Genomic DNA, 27,903 nt, shown 5'->3' with positions numbered 1-27,903 from the left:
CCAAGCCTTGACAGCCGCCGCCAGAAGCTAGACGAGGCCAAGATGGGCCCTCCCCTAGAGCTTTGGGAGGCAGCACAGCCCTTTGGACACCTTGATTTTGAACTTCTGGGCTCCAGACAGGTGAAAGAACGAATTTCATTTGTTTTAAGCCACCCTGTTTGTGGCTTTTTGTGGCACTTTGTGACGGTAGCATGGGGCACCTAACGCAGTGCCCCTCCTCAGCTTACCAAAGGGCATCTAAAGATGTGCCCTTGAGCCAAATGAACCAGCCACCCCAGGCAGGAGCCCAGGGACCAGGCCCCCACCTGTGGGCAGTGGGTGGCAGAGGTGGCCTGCCTCCTTCTTCCTTTAATGGGCGTAGATGTTGTGGTCCACGTTTCCCGGCCCATTGGTGATGACACAGAGGGAGGAGCCGGGGATGCAGACAAAATTATGTACATCTCAAGGGCAGTTAGACAATTAGCTCGCCCACAGGAACACTGCAGTATGCACAATATTTGCTTTCCCAGCAAAGCCAAGTGCAAGTTCCTGCCTGCTCTGATGACCCAGTGTCCCTCCGGCGCAGGAAGGGACCAGGTTCCTCAATGCTGCCGGCTTCCACCCTCTGCTGCCACAAGGCTTTTAACTCCTTACTGTTCCCCATGCTCTTAGATACCCCATACAGCTGTTGCAAGGTGGATTCAAGTGGGGCCGTTCTATGTGGCCCCTGCCTTTACCAGAATTCTCTCCGATAATCAAAGGAAGCACAATCCATAACGATGCGCATAGCCCATCGCTCATCTTAAAAAGGTTACACCTTGTCTCCTTCCAACAAATTTTTGAAACATCCCATCAGAATTTGGTGCAGGTGGTCACTAAGTACTAAGGAAAGTGAGAGTATGGAAATGAACGTGGAGCCCAGAGTTGGGCCAGGACCCCAGAACACGTGTGCTCTTGTCACAAGCAAGCTGCTGATTTGTCTTCAAGCCTCCTGGCAGCCTCCCACCAGCTTGGAAAGACCATCATTTATGCAGTTTGCAGTATCTGTAAACACGAAGCAAGCTGGTAATTCAGGAAAAGCCCTGGTCTTCTCATGAAGAATCTAACGGTGGCCGTAAGATGGTGTGTCTGCAGGGAGGTTCCTGGGCTCAGGTGGGCTGTAAGAGGCCCGCCACCAACCCCTGTTCTGGCCCCACTCTTAACTGAGAGATCATGCGAATGTTCACACTGAGCTGGAGGACTGCTCTGACCTGGGACAGAGTTTTTAAGCCATAAGGAAAAGACCTCAAAGGATCCAAGCCGACAAAGTCATGAAGGAATCAGAGAACATGCCGCAAGCTTTCTTCACCCAATTGTGATGTGTTAGCATGAGGGCGCTCTTATTTTCCAATGAAATTTTCTCTCTTTCAAAGTAATACAGTTCAGTGAAGAAACATTTAAAGATCTCTGAGAAGGAGAAACATTACTAATAATTCTGCTGGCTCTAGGTAACAATCTATGCCTTTTTTTCCAGTCTTTTTTCTGTGGTGCACTGTCTTTGTTCACATGGAGATCACTACCATCTGCCATTCAGCACACTGCTTGTCATCTTTCCCTAACGTTACACATTTAGGCATGTTGTCATAAATGCTTTTTAATTGCAATTCTTAGTGGCTGATAGCCCATGGAGGGGATACATCACCATGTATTTATCCAGTCCTGTGTTGTTGGGCATTTAGATGGTTCTAAATACTTTTGCTGTCAGAAAGAGTGTTCTGATAAACATCTTTGTGCATAAAGCAGTTTCCATAGTTCCCATTATGTCTTTAGGATAGTTTCCCAGAAATGAAATTACCAGGTCAAAGGTTGAGCACATTTTTTAGAGGTTCCTGAGACACATTGCCAAATTGCTCTCCAAAAGGTTTGTAGTGATTTAAATGATCAAAAGCAGCATTTGCGAGTACAGTTTCTTCTAACCAGTATTGAGTGCTCATTAAAAAGAATCATTACTAATATGATAAACAAACAAATGGCGTGTTATTGTTGGCTTGGAGTCTTATTGTTTCCATGCTTGAAAGAGGCAAATTTGGATAATCCAAAGAAACACAGCAGAAATTAAATTTATGGACTACATTAACCTACCATTTTGGATCAGATGGTTCCTAAAGAGGTTTCCATATATTAATGGATGGTAAGTGGATACTTAAGAGAAAGCATATATATATTTTGGAGAACTTTGTAATGATACCTACCAGAGATTGCATCCTCTCTCAAAGTCCTAGTACCCTTGGGCTCTGCAATTCTGATACTTTGTAGCTGCTTTGGAAAAATACGCATTGAAGCAAAACCCAACATTCACATGATGTCTTGCAGGTTTTCGAAGGATGTTTTACAATGAGAATCTCACTTTGCCAAGGAGGTTACTGAGACATGGATTCAGTGACTGCCTAAGACACACACAGGTTAGAAGGTGGTCCAATGGGGTGAAAACAGGGCAGCACGCTTTCTGCCTCTCTGTTCTTTGCTCTCTGACCCCTGCTTGCTGTCGCTCGGGACCACAAGGGCTGGCTTCTCCATGATGTTGAGCGGCCGTTACCCCCAAGGTAGGGCAGGACTGGGCGCCCGTGGGCAGTGTGGCCTTTCTTCCCGGTCGCCAGCATCCCTTCTACATCTCAACAATGCCCAAAATATAAGGACTCTTCATGACAAGAGACCTCATTTGTGGCAAAATCTATCTAACGTGGTGTCCAGAGCAAAAGACCCCAGGACTCCTGTGGCAAATCGGCACAAATTTGGTGGCTAACAACAGCAGACATTTATTTGCTCACAGTTCTGGAAGCCAAAAGTCTAAAATCAAGGTGCTGACAGGGCCACCCTGCCTCTGGGAGGTCTAGGGGAGAATCTTGTCTTTGCTCCTTCCAGCTTCTGGTGGCTGCTGGGATTCCCTCTAGCTCTCTGGTTGTACAGCCTCCTCCTGTCATGTCTGCCTGCCCCTCTCTAAAAGGACTCTTCTCACTGGATTTGGGGACCACCCAGAAAATCCAGGAATATCTCCTCATTTCAAAACCCTCATAGACCCTTTTCCCAAAGAAGGGCACATTCACAGGTTCCCAGGGATTTGGCATGGATATCTTTTGGAAGGTCCTTTTTCTGCCTACCACAGCCCCTGAAGTTCATTGCCAACCACATGAACTCGACATCTGTGGAAACTCCTACGTGTTACCCGTCCCGTGGCCCGCACACAGTGCCCGCCACCATGGGGTAATCTTTTCGTATTGTGTTTACAACGGAATACGCAACGTGCCTTAGGCAGAAAGTGTTTACAGCGGGTCAGAAGACTGAATGAATTCTAAGGTCTGAGGTCCGTTTTTCCCTTGGCTTAGGCACATAAGGCTTCTCTGAATCTCTGTTTGCATGACTATAAAATGGGCACACAGACACTCACCTTGCTGATTTCCAGGCATTAGCTGGGTATCCACTGGAATAACATGAGACATGGTTTCATGAGTGGTAGAGGGCAGTAGGATTTTGAAGACTGAGTCCAGAGCCCCAAAGATGGGAGATGTTTGTGTCTTGGGGGCTCACACCAAGGGAAGCTGGATGTTGGTAGGGGTGATTCAGAGAAAACAGTCCGCGTTGGTGGCTTTCCGCAGTTGTGGAATTGGGAAAACTAGGTTAGTGCCGGGAAAAGCCCATTACTCTTTAAAGGCGGTCACTCCTCCCCAATAACAAATGAACCAAACACTGAGATATTAAAACAATTCGTTCTCAGCATTGGAAAAGAGGCCGCATATGTGTGTGCGTGCGTGCGTGTGTGTGTGTGTGTGTGTGTGTGTTTAATATCCCACCCAGCCCACCAAGCCCCCACCCCAGGAACTCCAAGACTGAGCAAAATCCTACTTATGTGCTACGGATTTAATACAGCATCAGGCTCCTCTAGGGACAATAAGATACCAAGTTAAGAGTACGAATCCCTTCCAACCCTGATGGGTCCCAGCTGTGCACACGCATGTGGGGTGTGAGGGCGTGCGCCCAGCGGATACAGGTGCTGACGGGGCTGTTCCACCTCGGGGCACATGTGCTCGCGACACAGCTGTCTCACATCCTCCGCCACTTGCTTAAAAACCTCTATGAAGTTGTACTGCCTCCGGGCACAATTAAAAGCTGTATACTACATTTCATCAGGTAGTGTTAGAAATTTAGGCTGAGCCAAAAAAGAAAAGGGAGAAGGTGGGAAGGAGGAAGAAAGGACTCCCTTGTTAAGGTGGCATCAACCTCCTTGCCCTGGCTATTGAAACAAGAAAGCTTCCAAAGGCCACACAAAATCCCAGGAACGGAGCGTGGAGAAGGTGTGACAAAGCAGAACACACTTCTTTCTTCTCTCGCTCTTTCTCTTCTTCTTTCTCTCTATTTTCTTCCTTCTTTCTCCTTCCTCCCTTCCTCCTTTCACTCCTTCTTTCCTTCTTCCCTCTGCTGTGCTTTCTCAATTAGCGGTCAAGTCCATCTGCAGGAAAAACCATCGCTGAGGTCTCTAAGTTAAAATGTGACCAGCCAAGCTGAATGGTGGAAAGCCCAGATCTAGGACTCCTTTCAGGAAAGGGACCAGAGCACCTTGCACATTTTTGCTTGGGGAGTGAGCCAACATCACTTCCACCACTCTCAGTGGGGAGGCCCATGAAGTCCTGAATTAGCTCATTTCATTGCTGTGACAACCCAGGAAAGTAAGTCTTCATATACCCATTTTACAGAAGCAGCAGCTGAGGCCCATCATAATGCAGCTCACATTGGCCATCCTTTACTGTTAAGTGCCAGAGGCAGGAATTAAATGCTTCCCGTGATCCCCCTGTCCACGTGGTCATTGCCTCCAACTCTGGGATTCACAATGTACTTTTTCTTCCTCCCTCCCGAACAATATGTGACAATGGGCATTCTCACTTTCTGTAGTCTGTCCTCCCAAGGGAAAAAGATCTAATCTTACCATTTCTTATCTGTACATGGACAGTGTTGTAAATTGGATCCCTGCTGTGTAAGAAAGAAGAGGGGATGGGAAGGCAACCAAGCACCCTTTAGTGTGAGGGAGAGCTCCGTTCTTCGGTTACCCTTCCCAGCCAGGCCGGCACCAAGGGTACCCAGCACGTTGGAATTCCTTGGCCTCAGTGGGGACAGAAGAGCCGAGAATGAGGCTGAGTTCAGATGCCCTCCTAGGATTATCGAAGCATGTGTGACCAGACCTGTAAAATACTATAAAGCTTAGCATCATACCTTATAAAAATGACGCAGCTACATCCTCTCCCTCCTCAGGGATGGAAATGAGGGCAGGTGGGAATGAAACTAATGTTTAATGAGGTTCTGTTTCCTGTTTCCCAGGCACGGTTCTAGGCTCATTCATATACCAGTTCATTAAGCTTCACGATAGCTCTGCAACTTTGGAAATTCTTGGTCTGAGATACCAAGTAAGGAAATTGAGACCCACAGGGGTTTAGTAACTCATCCGTGGTCACAGCTAATAGGCGGCAAAGCCAGCAATCAAAATAGTTTGACCCCCCGATGCTCCACACTTTTTTCCCACTGTACCTCTTACCCACAGCCTGTAGAATCTAGACCCTTCACCTAGGAACATGAAATAATGTGAGTGGGGTGAAATAATGCCATTTAAAAGCGAATACATTATAAAGAATTATGTCAAACCGATTCCCTGAATCCTGGGAAAATTCATATCCTTGTGCCATCCGATTAGTGACTCAAATGAAACTGATTGATATACAGCAACAGTAGTTAAGAAACGGGCAGCCTTTGCCGAGGTTTGATTAAACCGATACCCTTGATCTCCTGCTGTATCAAATCACAGGCGAATTGGTACCATTAGGATAAATTACTACAAGAGGCACTGCAAAGCCAAGCTAAATAAACTCTGCCTTCCCAAGCCCCGTGATTGTCTTATTAAATAATTTCTTTGCCTCTTCAGTGTGGACTCAGAGCACTACCACTCTGAAAGCCCTCCTGATTAACCATAGCCTTGGCCTCAAGTTGATTTTATAAACTTCGGATGGTGCCCCAGAGGGTGAAGCTTCCTGTTGTCAATTCTGCCTGTTGCTATAGATACCGAACTTCACAATCAGTAATTAGAGCGTGCCCCCTGCCCCAGAACTGGTCAAACGGTGCAGAGCGCTCAGCAAATGGTCTTAAAAGCATCCGCGCCGGCATGAAAATGCATCTCCAATGGTGATGGGGTTTGTTTTATTCATGGACTTTTTGAAAAAAAAAAAAAAAAAAAAAAAAACAAAAAACAAAAAAACGAGAGAGAGAGAAAAGAAAAACCACCGGTTTATTGGAAACCATAGCTAAATATAAGTAATTACCGTGCTTTTTAAAACCTGACTTGAGTTTTCTTATCATGATACGTTAAGGATAAGAAAGAGTGCTGTAGAGTGTAGGGCAGCCCAAAGATGGTTCTGTCTGATCGACTACAGAAAGGACAGAGTTAATTTTTATTCTCATTCAGTATTTCTCATACCCTGCCCAGGGTATATCCCACAGCCCTCCCCCAGCCCCAGAAAGAAATGTGTTTATTGTAAGAGAGATTTCTTGTGGAATGATGAGTACGTTAAGGGAAACTAACTGTTGGTGGAAGGAAAGAAAAGGTGATGGGTTGGGCTTATTTTATTTCGTGGAGCAAAACAGATGTGGAACATTTGTGTCTTAAAGCATTTTGGTCAAGAGAGAACTAAATTGGTTAGAAAGTGTGCAATTTTGCAGGTGTTATAAAAATATAAACCAATGTTTCCATACTCTGTTCCCTAAAGGGAATGAGAAATGAAAATAAAGGTTTGCAAAGACACGTTGCTGGACACTTAGCTATTTTAATTGAAGGTGGCACTGCCGTCCTTGTTTTAGAGCTGAAGAAAAGAGAGGGTTAATGATTTTCCCCAGATCACCCCGTTTTTGTCACACAGCTGGGATTATAATCCATGTCTGTTGGACTCCAAAACCAAAAGTTTTCCCCTCTTTTAAGGAAAGACTTTTTGCCAAAGTATCTAGGCATCCTGCTAGGGACAGCCCCTCACTTGATCCATTTACCCATTTGAAAATAAATCCTGGAATACAGAATGATGCATATTTATTTTAAGATCATCTTAAGATTTCCCTACAAATGTACATTACAGCCGTGGTCTGCCAGGACACAAATTCTCTTGACACTTGCAAATTACTCTTGATTGTATTTTTTATTCCTTTAAGACCTCCCTAATTGCCTTGTTGATTCCCAGCACCCTGAGAACACCTCTTAAATACTCACCGCACCCAGTAGTGTGGGGAAGTAAATGGTTTACAAGGATGATTTGGGATGTGCAAATAAAGCTTTGGAAAAGAGTGTGTTATCTAACGCCTGACACTGTAACAGCCAGGTAATCCTGCCACCCTTTATGTGGCATTTTTATAGGATCCAGAATTCCCAGCATCAGATTATGTTTGTTTCAGCTTCTCTATCCAAGTGCCAGGAGCCTGGGCTTCGACTGGAGTCGAATCCATCTGTCTGGCAAAGGCGGCCTGACAAGACCTTTCCTTCATCCTCCCAAAGGAGTCAGCTTCTGGGCAAGAATTCTAGAGCAGCTCTCTTGAACGCAAGCAAAAATCACGTCCACAATTTGGGCAGTTCCTGGACTTAACACTAGTTTAGACTGGAAAGGTCCTGAGAAGGGGTCTTGTCCATGTTTCTAAGGGTGCTGAGGGGTGGGGGGGAATGAGTCCGCCAACTCTGTGTTAGCATTCCTATTGGTAAAAGCACTCATAAGCATTCTAAACACATTTTTGTGTTTAATTCCCATCATAATCTTCTGAGGTAGGTAGCGAGTCTCTGTTTTACATTTTTCAAATTTTTCACGTTTCAAATGTTTACTGGGCTTTTCTACAAAGAACCCAGGCACTGAAGAAACTGACTGAGGCTCAGCAATCGTCAGGAATTTGTCTAGAGCAGTGGTTCTTGAAACTGGGTGATTTTGCCCCCACTGCCAGGCAATATTCGGTCATGGGAAGACAGTGCTGTTGGCATCGAGTGGACAGAGACAAGGGGTGCTGCCACGTGTCCTACAAATGCACAGGACAGCCCCCCCCAATGACACACCACCACCAACAATTAGCAGGCTCCCAATGTCTACAGTGGTGAGGTTGGAAAACCCTGAGTAACAGCACCAGGGCAGTGCTGGGACTTACATATGGGTCCGTTAGCCTGTGCAGCATTATGGTGTCGCTTGGGGGCGAGCACTTAGCATTCTGAACAAGCCTTGTATTTCTCCACGTTGAAATTATGGACAATGATCATCAAAGGTTTGGTTTCTTGTTTATTGCCTGTCTTCCCCCCAAGACTGTTATCCCCGTGAGAGCAGGAGTCCTGCAGCTCTGGCTTTTTCCTGTGTCCCCACCCCCTCCCTCTTTCCGTGCATGGCATACAGTCGGTGTTTAAGGAAACATTTACTGCTAAATGGATGAACATGTACAAAATGAACTGTGATCTCCCGTAAAGTAATAAATAGCGTAAGGAGATAGCAAAAATGTGCCTGGGATTTCGAAAACGAAAGGACTTCTTCCGGCCTGGGGGGATGGAGGTTGAGTGGTGGATTCCAGAATGACTTCACGGAGAAAGATGATTTGAACTGAGCTTTGGAATCAACTAGAGCTTGGGCTTCGGGATGGTAGCAAGACATTACAAGTGGGAACATGGACGGACGGAAGTAGAGGCAGAAGCACATAGATCACCATACGAAATTTAGCTTTGGGAGCCGGGCCCAGGAACGAAGAGGCCCAGTGGAGCGGGAGGCGCTGGAGAGGGGGGTGCGGTCAGTGTGGATCCGTGAATGTGGGGGGTCTTGAGCAGGGAACTGTTGTGCTCCAAGCTCCATTCCAAGGACGTACGCATGGAACCCCGGGTGTGAGCTGGAGAGTCGGGGTGTGGAGGGGGAGTCATTGGTACATCACTGTGGTTCACAGAAGACAGGAAATAGGTACCTGGCTTATGTGGCAGTTCTTTCTGTTCTAATGAGATTCTTTTTTAACTTACATTTAAAAAATATCTATGTAATTAAACTATTTACTTTCTAATAGGTAATCCTTTACATAGTTCAAAGTCAAAAGTAGGAGACAGAGAATGATATGTGTACGGACAGATCTTTACCAATCTGTATCTCAAATCCATGTACGTATGTATCTCCCTCTACTCTTTTCCCGTAGCGCCTAATCCCTCTCCTGAACCAGTGTTATCATTTCCTTGTGTATCCTTCCAGACATGTTTATGCATTTACAAGACAATATGTTTATATATTCTTTTACTCCCCCCTTCAGTACACTCTTCACCCCTTGCTCTTTTCACTTGACAATACATCTTAGAGATGGCTCTAAATCAGCATATAAATGATTTCTTCGTTTTTTAACAACTGCTGAGTATTCCACTGTGTTGATGCTTCATAATTCACTGAAGCAATTCCCCGTTGATCGACGTTTGGGTTGTTCCCAGGCTTTTGCTATCACAAATTGTGCCGCAGCGTGTAACCTTGCGCTGACATCATTCCTCCGGCGCGTGAGCGTGTTTGCAGGATGGAGTCCTGTGAGCCACCGTGTGGGCTCCGAGAGTACGCACTGGGGCATTTTCGTAGATATTGCCACACCGCCCTCCACAGAGGTTGTTCTGATCCATGCTCCCAGGAAGCAACATACAAGGGTTAGGGTGGGACTTTAAATATTCTGCTGTTGGCCGGAGGGGTGGACTGAGACAACATGGTGATGGGAGGCTGCAAGTGAATGCCCCCAAAATGTACTTTAAGGAGAAATATTTTGGTGGGAGCACGGACGTTGGGCTGCAAGACCGAGAAGGCTGGATTCAGGGTCGTGAATGGGTGCAGCTTGCAGGAATCCAGGTGGACTCTGGGTCTGAGCTGCCAGAGGAGTAAGAGAGCTACAAGACATTGGAGAGACCCATCAGTGAGGAGTGACTGGATATGAGGAATGAGCAGGGAAATCCTACAGATGACTTTGGCATTCCTTAATGCTGTTATCCCATAGGGACCCGGGGGTGGGGGTGGGGCGGGGGCAGGAAGAGTTTTTAGGGAGAGGACATTGGTTTTGGCTTGATGGCAGGATTGCCGCCCACAGGCGCATTCGAGCAGGAGCTCAAAATGCTTTGTGGCAATTCCACTTTTTCCTGATCCCACTCAGAAATCTTTCTGATCACTCTCTATCCCTGTGGGTTTGAGTAAGCACCTAATTTTGTTAGTTCAAAATCCCCTAAGAGCCAAAAAGATTTTTTTTAAGGTTCTATATGCTTTAAAAAAAAAAAATGCCTTTTTAATACTCCCAGCGACCCTGTAAAGTCACCATCATTCTCCTGTTACGGGCAAGAAAGAAAACCAAGGCTCAGAGAGGTTAAATAGCTTGGCGAAGGTCACACAGATGTCAAGCAAGGGTGCCAAGGCCTGGATCCAGGGTAACTTTAAATCTCGAGCTTTGTAACTTAATGACTTGAGTAGCAAATTCAGTGAGACAGAAGGGTCAGTGCATTTCTTTCCAAAGGCTAATTTTACTTGACTGTGGAATTCTAATCTCTTAACAGCATCCTATTTATTTCCAAAGCGTTGGGGCTAATTTGCCAAATTTTGAAAAGTCCATTTGTGAGCCAGTAGGATTCGATTTGAAGTCGGGGATAATAGAGCCTGTGGTGGAGGCTAGGTCTCCTTACATATTTTAGTTCAGTGGGCCTGGAAAAAGCCACAACGTATGAAGGTGGTCACTCAGTTGCCCGAGCAACAAGGCCTGGCTTGGCGACGTGCTCCCGCATCCCCACACAAAGGCACCATCGTTGCCCAGCGTGGAGGGAGTCGAGGCGTCACCAGATGGGGCCGAGTGTCACTTCTCTGGGTTAAAAATGTTGTTTTCCATTCACTGGTAAACAACAGTCCAAGTTCATTGTCCTGACAAAGAACTCTGTTTCTTCTTTTATGCTGAGAGTTTGCAAGTTCGGGTCTTGATAGGAATGCTCTTGAACAATGCGGGTTGCAACATGTTGCCAAGTATGTCACAACAGAGACTGTTCTAGCACTTAACCTTCAAAAGTATCCAGACGAACCTAAGAGAGAGTAGAGAGAAGCAAGCCCATCCCGCGCTTGCAAAATCTCCAGTGCAAAATCAAGATTTAGTTTCAGGGGGCTCACCGATGTTAAGGGATTGCCTGATGACAGGTGCAGGCTTTCTGGTGTACTGGCCATATGCGTGGGCACGTACCTTAAAGTTCAATGATCATACAGTCTATCTCATGTGGAACAATCTGGGTATATCAAAACCAGAGGAGGAAACTGCTTTAGAGTGAGGAGAAAAAGGAATTGCTTTAAATAATAATAAAGTGAGTGCATGGTTGTGTTTTAAAAGCTGCATACACGGGTGGCTCAGTCAGTTAAGCATCTGCCTTCAGCTCAAGTCACAATCCTGGAGTCCTGGGATCCAGCCCCGCATCGGGCTCCCTGCTCAGCAGAGAGTCTGCTTCTCTCTCTGCCCCTCCCCCTGTTTGTGTGCCCTCTCTCTCTCTCTCTCTCAAATAAATGAAAATCTTTAAGGAAAAAAAAAAGCTGCATACATTGGGGTTTAGACTGAAGAAAATGACAGTTCATTTTTAAAGGCTGCTATATTTATGCTTAAATAATGTGGATGACTGGGGGCGCCTGGGTGGCTCAGTTGTTAAGCGTCTGCCTTCGGCTCAGGTCATGATCCCAGGGTCCTGGGATCGAGCCCCGCATCGGGCTCCCTGCTCGGCGGGAAGCCTACTTCTCCCTCTCCCACTCCCCCTGCTTGTGTTCTCTCTCTCGCTGTGTCTGTTTCTGTCAGATGAATAAATAAAATCTTTAAAAAAAATAAATAAATAATGTGGATGACTTCCACCTGGGAAATTTTCAGGGACATTCACAGCTTTTGTTGAAAATAAATTCTTGGCTTTTTTCATCTCACACCAGCTGCATCTCAATATCCTTTATCAGTTGCTTTCTGTGCCTGACACTGTGCTTTCTCTTCATTACAATCTAAAGCCATTAATAGGTTCGTTCATTCATTCATCATTGAAATTCATCAATTAAATTATTATCTAGCCCTTTTAATGTGTCAGGCCCCGTGCTTGGCTCTGTGGTTCGAAGACAGTTCAATACTCAAATTGCTCATGGGCCGGCGGAAAGAGAAAGACGGTGTGGGTCCCATTGGTGAGGAGGTGGGGGTTAGGCCGCCCGGAGCAAAGTCTCGGCTTCGCTGCTCACAGGCTGGGTCTTCTCTCGGGGGTCACTTGGCCTTTTACTTCTCACTTCCCTCACCTGCAGAACAGAGATCACAAAAATAGCTCAGTTACTGAGCCCTTCCTCTGTATTAGCGCTCCCCATGAAATTAAGGTACTTCTTAGCATAACCCTGTAAGGTTCCATTTTCATTTTCATTCCCACTTTACAGAAGAGGCACAGAAAAGGAACTTGCCCGAGCTCACAGCCACCAGTCAGGGGACTCAGGATTTCAAACCCAGAGTATCTGGTTCGGGAACCTGTGCACTTTTCTATTCCTCTAGCAGCACCTACGGCAGAGGGACTGAGAGAATTCACATAAACTATTAGTACACTGCCCGCCACTTAGCTCTCAAAAGATTTTTTTTCGTTAATTAATTAAATGTCAAATAACATAAAACATTCTGGTTAACACTAATAATATAAGTGCATTCGTGTTAACGGGAACAGGAGACTGCGAAGTACCCCCAAACACAGGTGTGGCGGAGGGTGGGGTCAGTTCTACTCCAGACAGGGGTCTGCAGAGGCTTCCTGTGGGTTGAGTCTTGAGACGCAGGAGGCCTGTTGGGACTGCAGAGCAAATGTGTATCAGGTACTGGTACCCCAGTCATGCTGAGAACACCCAGAGGACATTAACCCTGCCATCCTGGGGTTTGAACTTCCACGACTCAGCATTTAGGAAGCAAAGGACAGATTAACCCAGTGCGTCAAGAAAGAAGCAATTAGGTATGATGACATACTCCAGGATCGGTTCTCTTCCAAACTGGACTTGTGTTCACTGTGATACAGATGCGGTCGTTATCTTGCTGGGCTGTGATCATGTCCCTATGCTCCCTGGCAGTTCTTACAGATTTCCGTGTTCTCGGCACAGAGATGAGCTGGTGTGTTGGCCAAGGAAGACCTATTACCCTGAAACAGCCAGAGGGGGAAAGGGCTGCATGCCAACCAGAGACCACTATATTCTTGGCCATCGATGGAACTCCTGAGATGTGTAGGATTTCATAAAAAAGGATATTTACCTAATTCTTTTGGGGATGAGATTATATCACAAACAGACCACACAATGGCCAGCAGGCTTATCTTTCTCTTTGATTTCACTCCCTAAAAATGGGCTTCGGGTGAGAGTTGGCCAGACCCCCATCTCACCCCTCCCCTCCAGGTCTTCCTTCCCAAGTGGAGATGAGGCCTCCTTCTCAAATTAACAAGGAAGATGACTCAGCAGGACTGCTGCTGGACAATCCCTTTCTCAAGGTCCGTTTGAGAAGTCGCAGAGGAAGATGCTGTACTCTGAAGAGTCATTAGTCTTTAAGTGAAATACATGCTTGGAAAAGACATTAGCTTGTAAATGAGGGGGGAAAAAAAGAGGAAATTCAAGAGTACAAGTCTCTGTGTTTCAGGATCTAGTCTCCCAACTCAGAGGAAAAAATAAAATGTCGTTTGTATTATTCCATGGAACTTAGATCTAGCAAATACTTTCATTCAATGTTATGAAATTTTAAGGCATATCCCTGAATGCCGTAATTCCAGTTAAGTCTAGAGTAGAGAATGGGGGGGGCTTAGAGGGCGGTACCCAGAAGCCCATAAATCAATTCTTGAACAATAGTGTATGAAATGATAACCTTGTCATATTTAAAGTCACACTGGAAGTATATATTGAGGTTTTGTTCCTTTCATGGTCTCGGCATCAGTGAATTAATTCAGGGAGTCTTAACTTTTCAAAAACAGGGCACGGGTGATGAAGCTGCAGCTCCCCTTTTGTTGTCCTGCCCCCACTTGCAGAAACACCCATCCATGCTCCTGGGCATCCCTGTGTTCAGGGAGCAATCATATTTTAAATCATTGCCAACCAAACTCCAGTTGGCTGTGTGTGTTATGGTTTTTATCAACAAGGCAGCGTGGTAGAATTGAAAAGGCACGCACGGGCTTGGCATTCAGGCAGGACTATGGTAGGTGCCAGTATTCAGACTTCTAGTTGGGGGATCCTGCTCCAGAATAATTCTGTCCTTGGAGAAACTATTCATGAGAGGTAATCTAAATAAATAAAGCCACAGTAGGGGATAAATCAATGGTATTTCATTATTAAAATAATGGTATTTATTCAGGGCAGTTACTTGCCACATTTCACATGATTTGGGGAGAGGGTGGGGTCTTTTCAGGAATGTTCCAAGTTTGTTTGTTGGGCTCATTAGCAGCAACATTCTCATTCTTTCTCTCTGTGGTTTCTCTGTCCCTCTTTGCCCCCCAGACATCCCTTTTCTCTTGAAAAAAGAAAAAGTCCTTCAGAACCTTGGGAGATTATTACTTACATTGTCTTAAAAGGAAAACAACTTTGAAAGGGGGTCTCTATTATGCTTTTTAAAAAAGGTGAACATGCTCAAGCCTCTTTAATCCTAAATTCGGTTCTGAATATGCTTGCTGTATTGATGTCAGAGGCTTTCCAAAAGAGAGTCCCAATTATTCCCCCGGCCAAGAGAAACAGCTTTAATTCTTTATCACATAAATATGCTTCAAACCATGATTTAAAACAGATGGACAGAGAACTGATTAGTTGTGGGGCGTCTTGGCTGATCCCAAGTCCCAGCCTCCTCGGTATCCCTGGGTCTTTTCTATAGCGTGGATCCGACCCATCCTGGCAGACACACGGCGCTGGGAGGTTTTCCTTCTGCTTTTGCATCAAGCTTTTACAAAGAAGTTGCATGCATGCGAGTGACCTTTCCAGGAGTTGTTGTTTTGTTTTGCTTTTTTTTTTCATACTGCCACAGTCTTACATAAAGCCCCTGCTAATTTACCATGGTACGTGCCCGAGTTTATTTTTTTAACAACTTTATTTATGTAATTAAGTGAGTGAAGTCATACATTTTATTGATCTAATGAAATGCATTTCATGGTTTCTCCTGCCCTTCATCTTCTGACCTTGCCCTTCAACATCACAGTCTTTTGCTTCTGTAGATATGAAACGAGACCATTCAACCACTTAACAATCTTGCACCTTTCCAAATTTGAGGTCCCCCTCAAAATTAATGAGGAACCCTAACATCTGCTTCTCGAATGGGTGCCGAGGTTGCAGCTGCTGGTGAACGGTGATACCAGCTCAAATGGTGGGAGAGATAAGACATCCTTAAAAAGAAGGGGAGTGGTTTTTGATGACGATGTACAGAGCAGGTGGTTCTCCTTTTAATATATTTAAACTTCAGCTCCTCAAATAGGCCTCTCTCTCCCCCTTCATTCACTTTTTTAATTATTATTTTAATAGAGCACGAGGTGCAGTTCTTTTGATGATGTGGAATGTGGGCTTATAAAAGCGAAGCGGGGTGGTCTATTTCTACCGTCCTTGCCCATGGCCCACGCCAGGGAGTCATATATTGTATCAGTAATTTTAAAAGCTGGCAAGTGTTTTACCAGTTCATGAGGTTTCTCTAACAGGAACTGGTCAAACATATTATTTAACTAGGCATACAGAATTGAGGTGAATACACAGAAGGTAATGCAGCGGCATTGGTCAATATCCTCTGCAAATGTGTCTTCCCCAAGCCTTGGCGCCTAGAATGAGCAAAATCACGGCAGTGGGTTGTCAGCATTTGCCAGGGAGGGGATGAATATAAAACTTGATCATTTTGAGTAAGTCCTCAAGAAGAAAAACCTCAGGAGCAGATGTATGAGCCAGAGTCTCGGACGGGACGGTCTAAGCAAGCCTGGAGGAAGAGAGCGTTCCATGCCTACCACAACTGCCAGAGCCACAGAGACTCGGCCGTCACTAGGGAGGAGGGAAACCTGTTCATTAGAAGGCTGATCTGGGCAAGGCCACAATCCGCCATTCTCAACAGGGGAGATAGTTGGAAGTATCGTAGAGGTTTGTTTTGTTCTGTTTTGTTTTTGTAATTCTCTTACAAAAGGGTAGAAAGAGAACGAATCCAACTTACCTTAAACTCCTACTGAGTGTAATAGACTTTGTGTAAATACACACACACAGGCAACCATATCCTCATCGACATTTCCTGAAGGAAACTGGGGCTTACAGAAGGGAATTAACTCAGCTAAATGTATGCAGTACTTGGCCAGGGGGGAGTCGGGGATTCCCCAGGGAGTTACTCTCTGGGCCTGTGGGCTGAATGGCTCCCAAACCAACTTCAGATCAGGGTCTGTGGCTATACATGGCAGCTACACACTTGGACATGACGATGATTTGAAGCTGAGATAGGACTGGTATCGTTCCCTGGATTTCTTCTTCTCCCTCACAAAAACTAAGTACAAGTGATAGATGCACCAGGTTCAAAAATAAGCCACACGGAAAGAAAGAATATGAAAAAATATTTTTTTTCCCTTCTTTGCCCACTAACCACCTTTAGCCTTCAAAATCACCTCCTTCAAAATAATTCTGTTGATGGTGTATTGTTAACCTTGCCAGAAAAAAAAAAAAATCGCATTTATATTTATGTATATGTGTATATATTTTAATCTACATGCGTACTCTTAATTCACATACATTATTCTCTACATTTCATGCCCTCTTAATTTTATGGATTTTATAATTTATCATTTTTTATAAATTAAGTTTATTTCCATTTTTATAGATTGATCTAATTATTTTAAGAGACCAGATAATATTTCCTTGTATATTCATACCAGCACTGATTTATCTAACCACCTGTTAAAGGATACACAATGTGGGAGAATACCATTTAGTTCTTGAATTTTCAATAGCACATCAGTGTCTGACTGCCAACCTCACCTGAATAGGAAAGATTTGCGCCTGAAAGTATCCAAGCGAGAGTCAGGAAAGCCACGAGGGAGTGATGGTCATCATTATGCCCCTTCTTACTCACTTTATATGAGATTGTCACTGAGAAAAAGTAACAGGGGCACAGGGCCAGCAGTAGAATGCTGACCTTCTGCCCTCCGATGGATGGACGGAGCATGGACTCCAGGGCAGGGCAGAAACCAGTTCCAGTCCTTTCCAGTGATGTGATCTGAGGCAGAAGACTCAATGTGGCTCAGCCTCAGCTTCTTGATTTATAATGGGAATGATGATATCTCTTAAAGCACACAGTTCAACTGGCATCTGCCAGGGACATGCCTGTGATGTGCTGGGAACTTCTTAGCATTTCCAGAATACATAGAATCATATCTGCAAGACGTAATATGAGACTATATATGTCAAGTGTCCACATGGTAAATCAAAGAAATTAAATGCATCCTTGCCCCTGTCTTAAAAGGAAAGGTGGGAAAATAGAGCTCGGGGGTGGGGGGACGGGATTGCGGATTGCAGTTCAGACTGTTGTGGTATTTTATTTCCATGAACTGCCAAGAGTTGGTTGCAATTCTCCATCCACCAGCTAATTCCAGTTTCACTAATATGAATATCCTCAAGCTTCCAGAAGGAGATTCGCTGAATTTTATGGATCTCTGTGGCAGGCATATGGCTTAACATGTAATGTTCCCCTTCTTGTAACGAGCATTTCTCTTCCGCATCCCCAGCACTAATACATATGGGATATGTGTGTTTCCTAGGTGGGGCTGATTAAAGTCACCATGCCTCCTCTTAGAAGGTCGGCGGGTGGGGTGGGGGTATCAAATTGAGCAGGAGCTAAGGAGCTTCACAATCCTGACAAGACTTATCAAAGGAAAATTCATATACATCAGTCTTAAGTTAGTATGAGTTTTATTTGAATCCCATTTTATCATAGTTGATAACTTGGGAAAGTTTGGGTAATTAAGCCCTGACAGCTATAATTCACTTCAGAATGCTCTAGAATATCATAAAGTCTAGGTCACTGTTCAGGTTGTTCCTCTTCTCTAAGAGTGGTATGTTTGACCTCTGACATTATCCTGAGGCAACACTGTGGAATTTTTAGAAAGTATTTGTTTGTCTCTTAGCTGTTTGTTTTGAACCTCTTCACCTTTGGCTCAGACTTGCCATAATGGAAAAAGAGCGTCACTGTGTTGGAAAAGAAATGGTTTTCTTCTTCTCCCCACCACACCACCACCCCCTTTTCTTCTCCCCCCCAACCTCGCCTCCCCCTTTTCCTTCTCCCCTTCCTCCTTCTCCCCCTCCTCCCATACCTCCCCTCCTCGCCCTCCTCTTCCCTTTCCATCCCTCTCCCCTTCTTCTCCTTTGCCTCCTCCCTACTCTTCCTCCTCCCCTTCCTCCTCCTCTCCCCTCCTCCCCCTCCCTCTACTCCCCCTCCTCCCCCTTTCCTCCCCTCCACCTCCCCCTCTCCCACCCTCCTCCTCCTCCTCTTCCTCCTCCCAGTATGCTTAATGACTTCCAGGTGTGCCTGTGGGTCAGGCTCCTGGGCCCCATCTTGGGGATGCTGGGTCTGTGTCTCCACAAACACAAGATAAAGTTGGGGGGCGGAACACGACATACATGTAACATCGGGGGGAAAATCACTTTGAAGTTTTGACGATGAAATCGGTAAAAATAATTCTAGATGAAGACAGACCCGTTTACATTCCAAAGAAGGAAAAGTTTTATACAAACAGTTGCCCTGGACCGCATGGGTTCTTGTTAATACCTTTCAACCTTGTGATTGAAAGCCGAAGGCCTGTGATCCACGGCAGAGACCACAGCCAGAAATAATTCTCCGAGCACACTGCGTGTGCCTTCAAGTCCTCCTTGATTGTTTTTCTTGGATGCCCCACTTTCCAAAGGCCAGAAGTTGTTTCAGGGAGTCATTAAAGTTTGGGAAGGCTTTATGTTCTAAGAGCAAGGTGCTGTTCTCAGAGGAAAGTGAGTAATTAGTCATGATCCTTTCGCCTGGAGGGGATGGCATTGGTCCACTTCCCAGCCCAGGGGCCTTTTAGGGCTTCACAAGGGGACCCTTCAGGGCCTTCCCTTCTCCCTGGATGCCATTCCCCGTTCTGACTGAGCTCTCCTGACCCAGCTGAAGTATCAGCTCCTCTGTGAAGGCTGTCCGACACTTTCCTCACCTCCTTCCTGTTGGCAGAGCTGCCTCCTGCCTCCTGGGAGCCCCGCTCTAGACATGTTAGACCCGCCTGAGAATCCTGGGTCTGCCCTTACTCGTGCGACCTGAGCAAATAAGTTGGCTGGAGACTCTCCCATACAGTGGATGCAACCAAACCCCATGAAGCATCCCCCAAAGGAGAGCTCCTGTCCCAGCGTCCCGTCGTGGTGACGCACATCACTGCCCCTGCTGCTGCTGAGACGGAGCCTCTCAATTCTTCGTTGAGTCTATAGTCATAGCAAAGACCCAGGCACACAGTAGGTGCTCAGCAAATGTAGCTGAGTGAGTGAATTTTCACAGATGCCTCGAAGGTCTTTTGTGAACAAAAGCCCAGAGCAGAACAGGCTGGATGCCCAGGATAATTCAACCAGGGCACGAGGCTTACAGCCCACAGTCAGAGCTGCCCCATCTCCCGTGAATGGACCCCCGTCCATATTGATGATCTTTCTCTCCTGAAATATTACAGACACTGCTCTGAGCGAAGATAGACGACCTCCCTTCAGCATTCATACACAGTTCCGTCTCATCCACCGCTTTCCCATGCCCAGCCCCCACTCTCTCAGGAAGGTTATAATAGTAACTCATAATAATAGTTCAAAATAATAATAATCATACCTGCAATTTATATAGCAGCGTGCCTCCTAAAAGGGCAAATAAACCATTTTGCACAATGCAGAGAGAAAGACAGATCTTCCTCGTGCCGCTGCTGACCAAGTTAGGGCAGGAAAGATTTACAGTCAAATTTCATCAGCTGGAGCAAAGCGATGGTGCCCCGTTGGCATATGGGGATCCGGTTTAATGCTGTTCCCTTGGTTTTGCTTAAACTGCCAAGTGAATTACTGTAACACACTTTGCCTGCAATTAATTTGACATCTAGTGCCAGAGAGCCTCTTTATGTTTTTCAAGGCAAGCCAGGTTGAAATTTTTTGCAAAAAGATTTGTCCATCATTATTTACTGATATCCAAACATGATTTTTAGAATCTAGTTGTGGAAATGGTGTGGGCTCTCTCTCTCTCTTTCTTTTTTAAAGGATCACGGAAGAAAAGCAATTGTGATGGTTTTGCTGAAATGTTTTAAAATTCTCCAAGTAATAAAATAGGTTTATGGTGTTTGCTTATGAAAGCTGACTTTCATCAGAGTGAGTTGAGCTCATCACAGGAGGGATAAAATAAAAGAGAGTTCAAAACTGATCTTAATTGTGTTATACGTCATGGCACATTCCCCAGACCCTCCCCATAAACTTTTTGAAAGAAGCCAGGTTGTAATCCCCCCACTGGGGGAATTACATTTTACCTTTTACGTTTCTGATCATTTCAGCACGAACCTTGCTTTCACCCCTGGCAGCTGACCCAGTTCCAGTTCCTTGTGCTGCAAGGTCAGCGCCATGGGGCCTGATAAAGCATTTTTGGATTCTTCATACCCACAGTGCCCCGTGGTCTCAACTCCACTGGAAACATTACGCTCCTTACCTGATTTGGGGCTTTTTTTGTTTGGTGGTGTTTTGCGTTTTTTGGTAAAGAAGTTTTCCTGCAGTCACAAGAAACTGACAAAGTGTGTCCATCCTGCCCAGCAATGCACCTAACTCAGCAGCAAGAACAAAAATGACCTTCCCCAAAATGCACGCTCCAAGCAGTCTATCGCGTGGTGCAGGGCGCCGGTGACTTCTTAGGACTGCCGTGTTCTTTGACATGCGTGATGTGGTTGCTCTCGGCCCCTCCCTTCATCCGTACAAAGGGAATCAGAGGTGAGCCCCCCACAACCACCACCCCCCCCCAGCTCTTATAATCGCTTGCTCTTTGATGATGGTGAGTTTTTAGCTGCAATTTTCATACCCTGCAGCACTGGCACCTGAGAAACCCCATTCCTTTGGAATTCAGCAGCTTCCCTCTCCCTGGGAAATCATCAGAAAACAATGCCGACTCTTCTGGATTTCCCCTGAACTTCACAAATCTCTCCCCGCCATGACTGCACTGAGGGGGCGCCACAGTGCGAGGCAGGCAGCCGACCATGCGGTAATTAAGATACACCACCCCCAAATTCTTTAGATTCATGGGCCAGTAGCCTTCAGAGAACATCTCACTCACACAAAGCGGGATATTATCTTCTATTAAACGTCAGCTTTCAAGATGAGTTGTGCAGAGACAACAATGTACGCTCTTTCATTACGCTGACGTTTATACTTCTGCCCAAGGGGAGAGGCTCTTTTTCTACACCAGTCCTAAAATGAGCAAACTCATATTTAGCCCCAGATTCTTCTTGTCACTCTAATGGTTTTCAGAGATCAGTTTTATGCAGCTCTTCAGAAAGGAGAGGCCCGGGATTTAGAACACAGATGGTTGGATCTCTGACTTCCAACAATAGGAAATGAAAATTAAAGAAAAAAAAAAAAAAAGAGGCACACACTTATATGTGACGTTGTTTAAAGGATCTGTCAGCACAAACTTTTAGTGGTGATAGTAACTAAAAAAAAAAAAAAGTCTGCTGAAGAGTTTGGGGTAAAAAAACACATTGTAAAATTTCTGGTCCATATTTGGCTGGAAGGAAGCAGTCATTTAGGTCAACTCTTTGGCACTTGGCTATTCCATAAGCCTGCCTAGCAGAGAAGAGGTGACCCAGCTGTTGGGTCATGTTATCCAACATGCTGAAGAAAAAAGCAGCAAGGACAGGATTTGGCCCACTTGGCTTATGCATATCTTCTCCTCCTTTTCTTCTTCTGCTCTTTCCTCTTCTCTGTCTCCTCCCCTGGCCAACCCCACACCATTTATTCATTCATTGCACAAATATTTAATGGATGCGTGCTGCATCTGGACACGGTCCAGAGCAGCTATGGGAACGTATGGAGGTGGACAGGCAGATGTCCCTTATACTCTAGGATCTCTTGTTCTGATGGAGGTGTTGGTAGGCAACAGGCAAGGCAATAGCAAACATGTAGGACGATTTCTGGTAGCTATAAAACAAGGTAGTGGGGTGGAAATGGCATCCACGCTGGGCCAGCGGGAGCAGATTGCACCCATCCCCCCCCTTCAGTGACATCACATTGATCGCTGGAATTCAGCCACAGTGGAAACATTTACACCATGGAAAATGGCAGGTGTTACAAACCAGGGCTCCCTCCTCCCCACCAGAGAGGATCATTCAGCATTTACTAGAACATCCCTGGAGTGCATGTGGGAGGAGGTCCCACTGATCTCAGTTTTTATTGGAAAGAATTTTCATTTTAAGTTTCACCATGAAAATCAGAGGCCTGTTTTTTTTTTGTTTGTTTGTTTTTTCAATGTTTTTTTTTATTCTTATGTTAATCCCCATACATTACATCATTAGTTTTAGATGTAGTGTTCCATGATTCATTGTTTGTGCATAACACCCTGTGCTCCATGCAGAATGTGCCCTCCTCCCAGGCTAACCCATCCTCCCACCCCCTCCCCTCTAGAACCCTCAGTTTGTTTTTCAGAGTCCATCGTCTCTCATGGTTCGTCTACCCCTCCGATTTCCCCCACTTCATTCTTCCCCTCCTGCTACCTTCTTCTTCTTCTTCTTTTTTTTTTTTCCTTAACATATATTGCATTATTTGTTTCAGAGGTACAGATCTGAGATTCAACAGTCTTGCACAATTCACAGCGCTTACCAGAGCACACACCCTCCTCAGTGTCTATCACCCAGTCACCCCATCCCTCCCACCCCACCCCCCACTCCAGCAACCCTCAGTTTGTTTCCTGAGATTAAGAATTCCTCATATCAGTGAGGTCATATGATACATGTCTTTCTCTGTTTGACTTATTTCGCTCAACATAATACCCTCCAGTTCCATCCATGTCGTTGCAAATGGCAAGATCTCATTCCTTTTGATGGCTGCATGATATTCCATTGTGTATATATACCACATCTTCTTTATCCATTCATCTGTTGATGGACATCTTGGCTCTTTCCACAGTTTGGCTATTGTGGACATTGCTGCTATAAACATCGGGGTACATGTACCCTTTCGGATCCCTACTTTTGTATCTTTGGGGTAAATACCCAGTAGTGCAATTGCTAGATCATATGGTAGCTCTATTTTCAACTTTTTGAGGAACCTCCATAGTGTTTTCCAGAGTGGCTGCATCAGCTTGCATTCCCACCAACAGTGTAGGAGGGTTCCCCTTTCTCCGCATCCCCGCCAACATCTGTCATTTCCTGACTTGTTAATTTTAGCCATTCTGACTGGTGTGAGGTGGTATCTCATTGGGGTTTTGATTTGGATTTCCCTGATGCCGAGCGATATTGAGCACTTTTTCATGTGTCTGTTGGCCATTTGGATGTCTTCTTTGGAAAAATGTCTGTTCATGTCTTCTGCCCATTTCTTGATTGGATTCTTTGTTCTTTGGGTGTTGAGTTTGATGAGTTCTTTATAGATTTTGGATACTAGCCCTTTATCTGATATGTCATTTGCAAATATCTTCTCCCATTCTGTCGGTTGTCTTTTGGTTTTGTTGACTGTTTCCTTTGCTTTGCAAAAGCTTTTTATCTTGATGAAGTCCCAATAGTTCATTTTTGCCCTTGCTTCCCTTGCCTTTGGCGATGTTTCTAGGAAGGAGTTGCTGCGGCTGAGGTCAAAGAGGTGGCTGCCTGTGTTCTCCTTTAGGATTTTGATGGACTCCTGTCTCACATTGAGGTCTTTCAACCATTTGTAGTCTATTTTTGTCTGTGGTGTAAGGAAATGGTCCAGTTGCATTCTTCTGCATGTAGCTATCCAATTTTCCCAACACCATTTGTTGAAGAGACTGTCTTTTTTCCACTGGACATTCTTTCCTGCTTTGTCAAAGATGAGTTGACCATAGAGTTGAGGGTCCATTTCTGGGCTCTCTATTCTGTTCCATTGATCTATGTGTCTGTTTTTGTGCCAGTACCATGCTGTCTTGATGATGACAGCTTTGTAATAGAGCTGGAAGTCTGGAATTGTGATGCCGCCAGCTTTGCTTTTCTTTTTCAACATTCCTCTGGCTATGTGGGGTCTTTTCTGGTTCCATACAAATTTTAGGATTATTTGTTCCATTTCTTTGAAAAAAGTGGATGGTATTTGATGGGGATTGCATTGAATGTGTAGATTGCTCTAGGTAGCATTGACGTCTTCACAATATTTGTTCTTCCAATCCATGAGCATGGAACGTTTTTCCATTTCTTTGTGTCTTCCTCAATTTCTTTCATGAGTATTTTATAGTTTTCTGAGTACAGATCCTTTGTCTCTTTGGTTAGATTTATTCCTAGGTATCTTATGGTTTTGGGTGCAATTGTAAATGGGATTGACTCCTTAATTTCTCTTTCTTCTGTCTTGTTGTTGGTGTATAGGAATGCCACTGACTTCTGTGCATTGATTTTATATCCTGCCACTTTACTGAATTCCTGTATGAGTTCTAGCAGTTTTGGGGTGGAGTCTTTTGGGTTTTCCACATAAAGTATCATATCATCCGCAAAGAGTGAGAGTTTGACTTCTTCTTTGCCAATTTGGATGCCTTTGATTTCTTTTTGTTGTCTGATTGCTGTGGCTAGGACTTCCAATACTATGTTGAATAGCAGTGGTGATAGTAGACAGCCTTGTCGCGTTCCCGACCTTAGGGGGAAAGCTCTCAGTTTTTCCCCATTGAGAATGATATTCGCTGTAGGTTTTTCATAGATGGCTTTTATGATATTGAGGTATGTACCCTCTATGCCTATACTCTGAAGAGTTTTGATCAAGAAAGGATGCTGTACTTTGTCAAAAGCTTTTTCTGTATCTATTGAGAGGATCATATGATTCTTGTTCTTTCTTTTGTTAATGTATTGTATCATGTTGATTGATTTGCAGATGTTGAACCAACCTTGGAGCCCTGGGATAAATCCCACTTGGTCGTGGTGAATAATCCTTTTAATGTACTGTTGGATCCTATTGGCTAGTATTTTGGTGAGAATTTTTGCATCCATGTTCATTAGGGATATTGGTCTGTAATTCTCCTTTTTGATGGGGTCTTTGTCTGGTTTTGGGATCAAGGTAATGCTGGCCTCATAAAATGAGTTTGGAAGTTTTCCTTCCATTTCTATTTATTGGAACAGTTTCAGAAGAATAGGTATTAATTCTTCTTGGAATGTTTGGTAGAATTCCCCTGGGAAGCCATCTGGCCCTGGGCTTTTGTTTTTTGGGAGATTTTTGATGACTGCTTCAATTTCCTTAGTGGTTATAGGTCTGTTCAGGTTTTCTATTTCTTCCTGGTTCAGTTTTGGTAGTTGATACATCTCTAGGAATGCATCCATTTCTTCCAGGTTATCTAATTTGCTGGCATAGAGTTGCTCATAATATGTTCTTATACTTGTTTGTATTTCTTTGGTGTTGGTTGTGATCTCTCCTCTTTCATTCATGATTTTGTTGATTTGGGTCATTTCTCTTCTCTTTTTGATAAGTCTGGCCAGGTGTTTATCAATCTTGTTAATTCTTTCAAAGAACCAGCTCCTAGTTCTGTTGATCTGTTCTACTGTTCTTTTAGTTTCTATTTCATTGATTTCTGCTCTGATCTTTATTATTTCTCTTCTCCTGCTGGGTTTAGGCTTTATTTGGTGTTCTTTCTCCAGCTCCTTTAGGTGTAGGGTTAGGTTGTGTACTTGAGACCTTTCTTGTTTCTTGAGAAAGGCTTGTATTGCTATATACTTTCCTCTTAGGACTGCCTTTGCTGCATCCCAAAGATTTTGAATAGTTGTGTTTTCATTTTCATTGGTTTCCATGTATTTTTTTAATTCTTCTTTAATTCCCTGGTTAACCCATTCATTCTTCAGTAGGATGCTCTTTAGCCTCTAGGTATTCGAGTTCTTTCCGACTTTCCTCTTGTGATTGAGTTCTAGTTTCAAAGCATTGTGGTCTGAAAATAGGCAGGGAATGATCCCAATCTTTTGGTATCGGTTGAGACCTGATTTATGACCTAGGATGTGATCTCTTCTGGCGAATGTTCCATGGGGACTAGAGAAGAATGTGTATTATGTTGCTTTGGGATGGAATGTTCTGAATATGTCTGTGAAGTCCCATTTGGTCCAATGTGTCATTTAAAGTCTTTATTTCCTTGTGGATCTTTTGCTTAGACAATCTGTCCATTTCAGTGAGGGGGGTGTTAAAGTCCCCCACTATTATTGTATTGTTGTCGATGTGTTTCTTTGCTTTTGTTATTAATTGCCTTATATAATTGGCTGCTCCCATGTTAGGGGCATAGATATTTACAATTGTTAGACCTTCTTGTTGGATAGACCCTTTAAGTAGGATATAATGTCCTTCCTCATCTCTTATTACAGTCTTTGGTTTAAAATCTAATTTGTCTAATATAAGGATTGCCACCCCAGCTTTCTTTTGGTGTCCATTAGCATGGTAAATGGTTTTCCACCCCCTCACTTTCAATCTGGGGGCGTCTTTGGGTCTAAAATGAGTCTCTTGCAGACAGCATATCGATGGGTCTTGTTTTTTAATCCAGTCTGATAGCCTGTGTCTTTTGATTGGGGCATTGAGCCCATTTACATTCAGGGTAACTACTGAAAGATAGGAATTTAGTGCCATTGTATTGCCTGTAAGGTGACTGTTACCGTATATTGTCTGTGTTCCTTTCTGGTCTATGTTGCTTTTAGGGTCTCTCTTTGTTTAGAGGACCCTTTTCAAGATTTCTTGTAGGGCTGGTTTTGTGTTTGCAAATTCCTTTAGTTTTTGTTTGTCCTGGAAGCTTTTTATCTCTCCTTCAATTTTCAATGACAGCCTAGCTGGATATAGTATTCTTCGCTGCATATTTTTCTCATTTAGTGCTCTGAATATATCCTGCCAGTCCTTTCTGGCCTGCCAGTGGATAGGTCTGTTGCCAATCTAATGTTTCTACCCTTGTAGGTTACATATCTCTTCTCCCGAGCTGCTTTCAGGATTTTCTCTTTGTCTATGAGACTCGTAAGTTTTACTATTAGATGTCGGGGTGTTGACCTATTTTTATTGATTTTGAGAGGGGTTCTCTGTGCCTCCTGGATTTTGATGCCTGTTTCCTTCCCCAAATTAGGGAAGTTCTCTGCTATAATTTGCTCCATTATACCTTCTGCCCCTCTCTCTCTTTCTTCTTCTTCTGGGATCCCAATTATTCTAATATTGTTTCATCTTATGGTATCGCTTATCTCTCGAATTCTGCCCTCGTGATCCAGTAGTTGTTTATCTCTCTTTTTCTCAGCTTCTTTATTTTCCATCATTTGGTCTTCTATATTACTGATTCTCTCTTCTGCCTCATTTATCCTAGCAGTTAGTGCCCCCATTTTTTATTGCACCTCATTAATAGCCTTTTTGATTTCTACTTGGTTAGATTTTAGTTCTTTTACTTCTCCAGAAAGGGTTTCTCTAATAACTTCCATATTTTTTTCAAGCCCAGCTAGTATCTTTAAAGTGATGATTCTGATCTCTAGATCTGACATTGTACTAATGTCCGTATTGAGTAGGTCCCTGGCAGTCGGTACTACCTCTTGTTCTTTTTGTTGAGGTGATTTTTTCCGTCTTGTCATTTTGTGCAGAGGAGAATAGATGAATGAGAGAACAAAATGCTAGCAGAGTAACAATGTCCCCAGAAAATATACTCTAAACAAATCAGAAAGGACCTGAAGCAGTGGAAAAAGATATGGAAAGAGAGAAAAAAGAAAAAGAAAAAAAAGAAAAAGATAAAGATAAAGAT

General features: G+C 44.3%; 1 protein-coding gene and 1 long non-coding RNA gene across 3 annotated transcripts in view; both read left to right on the top strand.

Moving 5' to 3' along the window:
• Positions 1 to 27,903, top strand: part of WWOX (WW domain containing oxidoreductase) — a 980,179-nt gene that overhangs the window by 851,430 nt on the left and 100,846 nt on the right. The window lies entirely within an intron of this gene.
• On the top strand, positions 12,689 to 15,364 carry LOC118023838. Its single transcript, XR_004682912.1, has 2 exons — positions 12,689 to 12,769; positions 12,813 to 15,364. It is a non-coding gene; the product is annotated as an uncharacterized LOC118023838 (long non-coding RNA).

This window comes from Mirounga leonina, unplaced genomic scaffold (assembly GCF_011800145.1).
Source record: "Mirounga leonina isolate KUSES-001 unplaced genomic scaffold, KU_Mleo_1.0 Mir_180, whole genome shotgun sequence".
Lineage (NCBI taxonomy): Eukaryota > Metazoa > Chordata > Mammalia > Carnivora > Phocidae > Mirounga > Mirounga leonina.
This window is presented reverse-complemented; position numbering and strand designations above follow the sequence as displayed.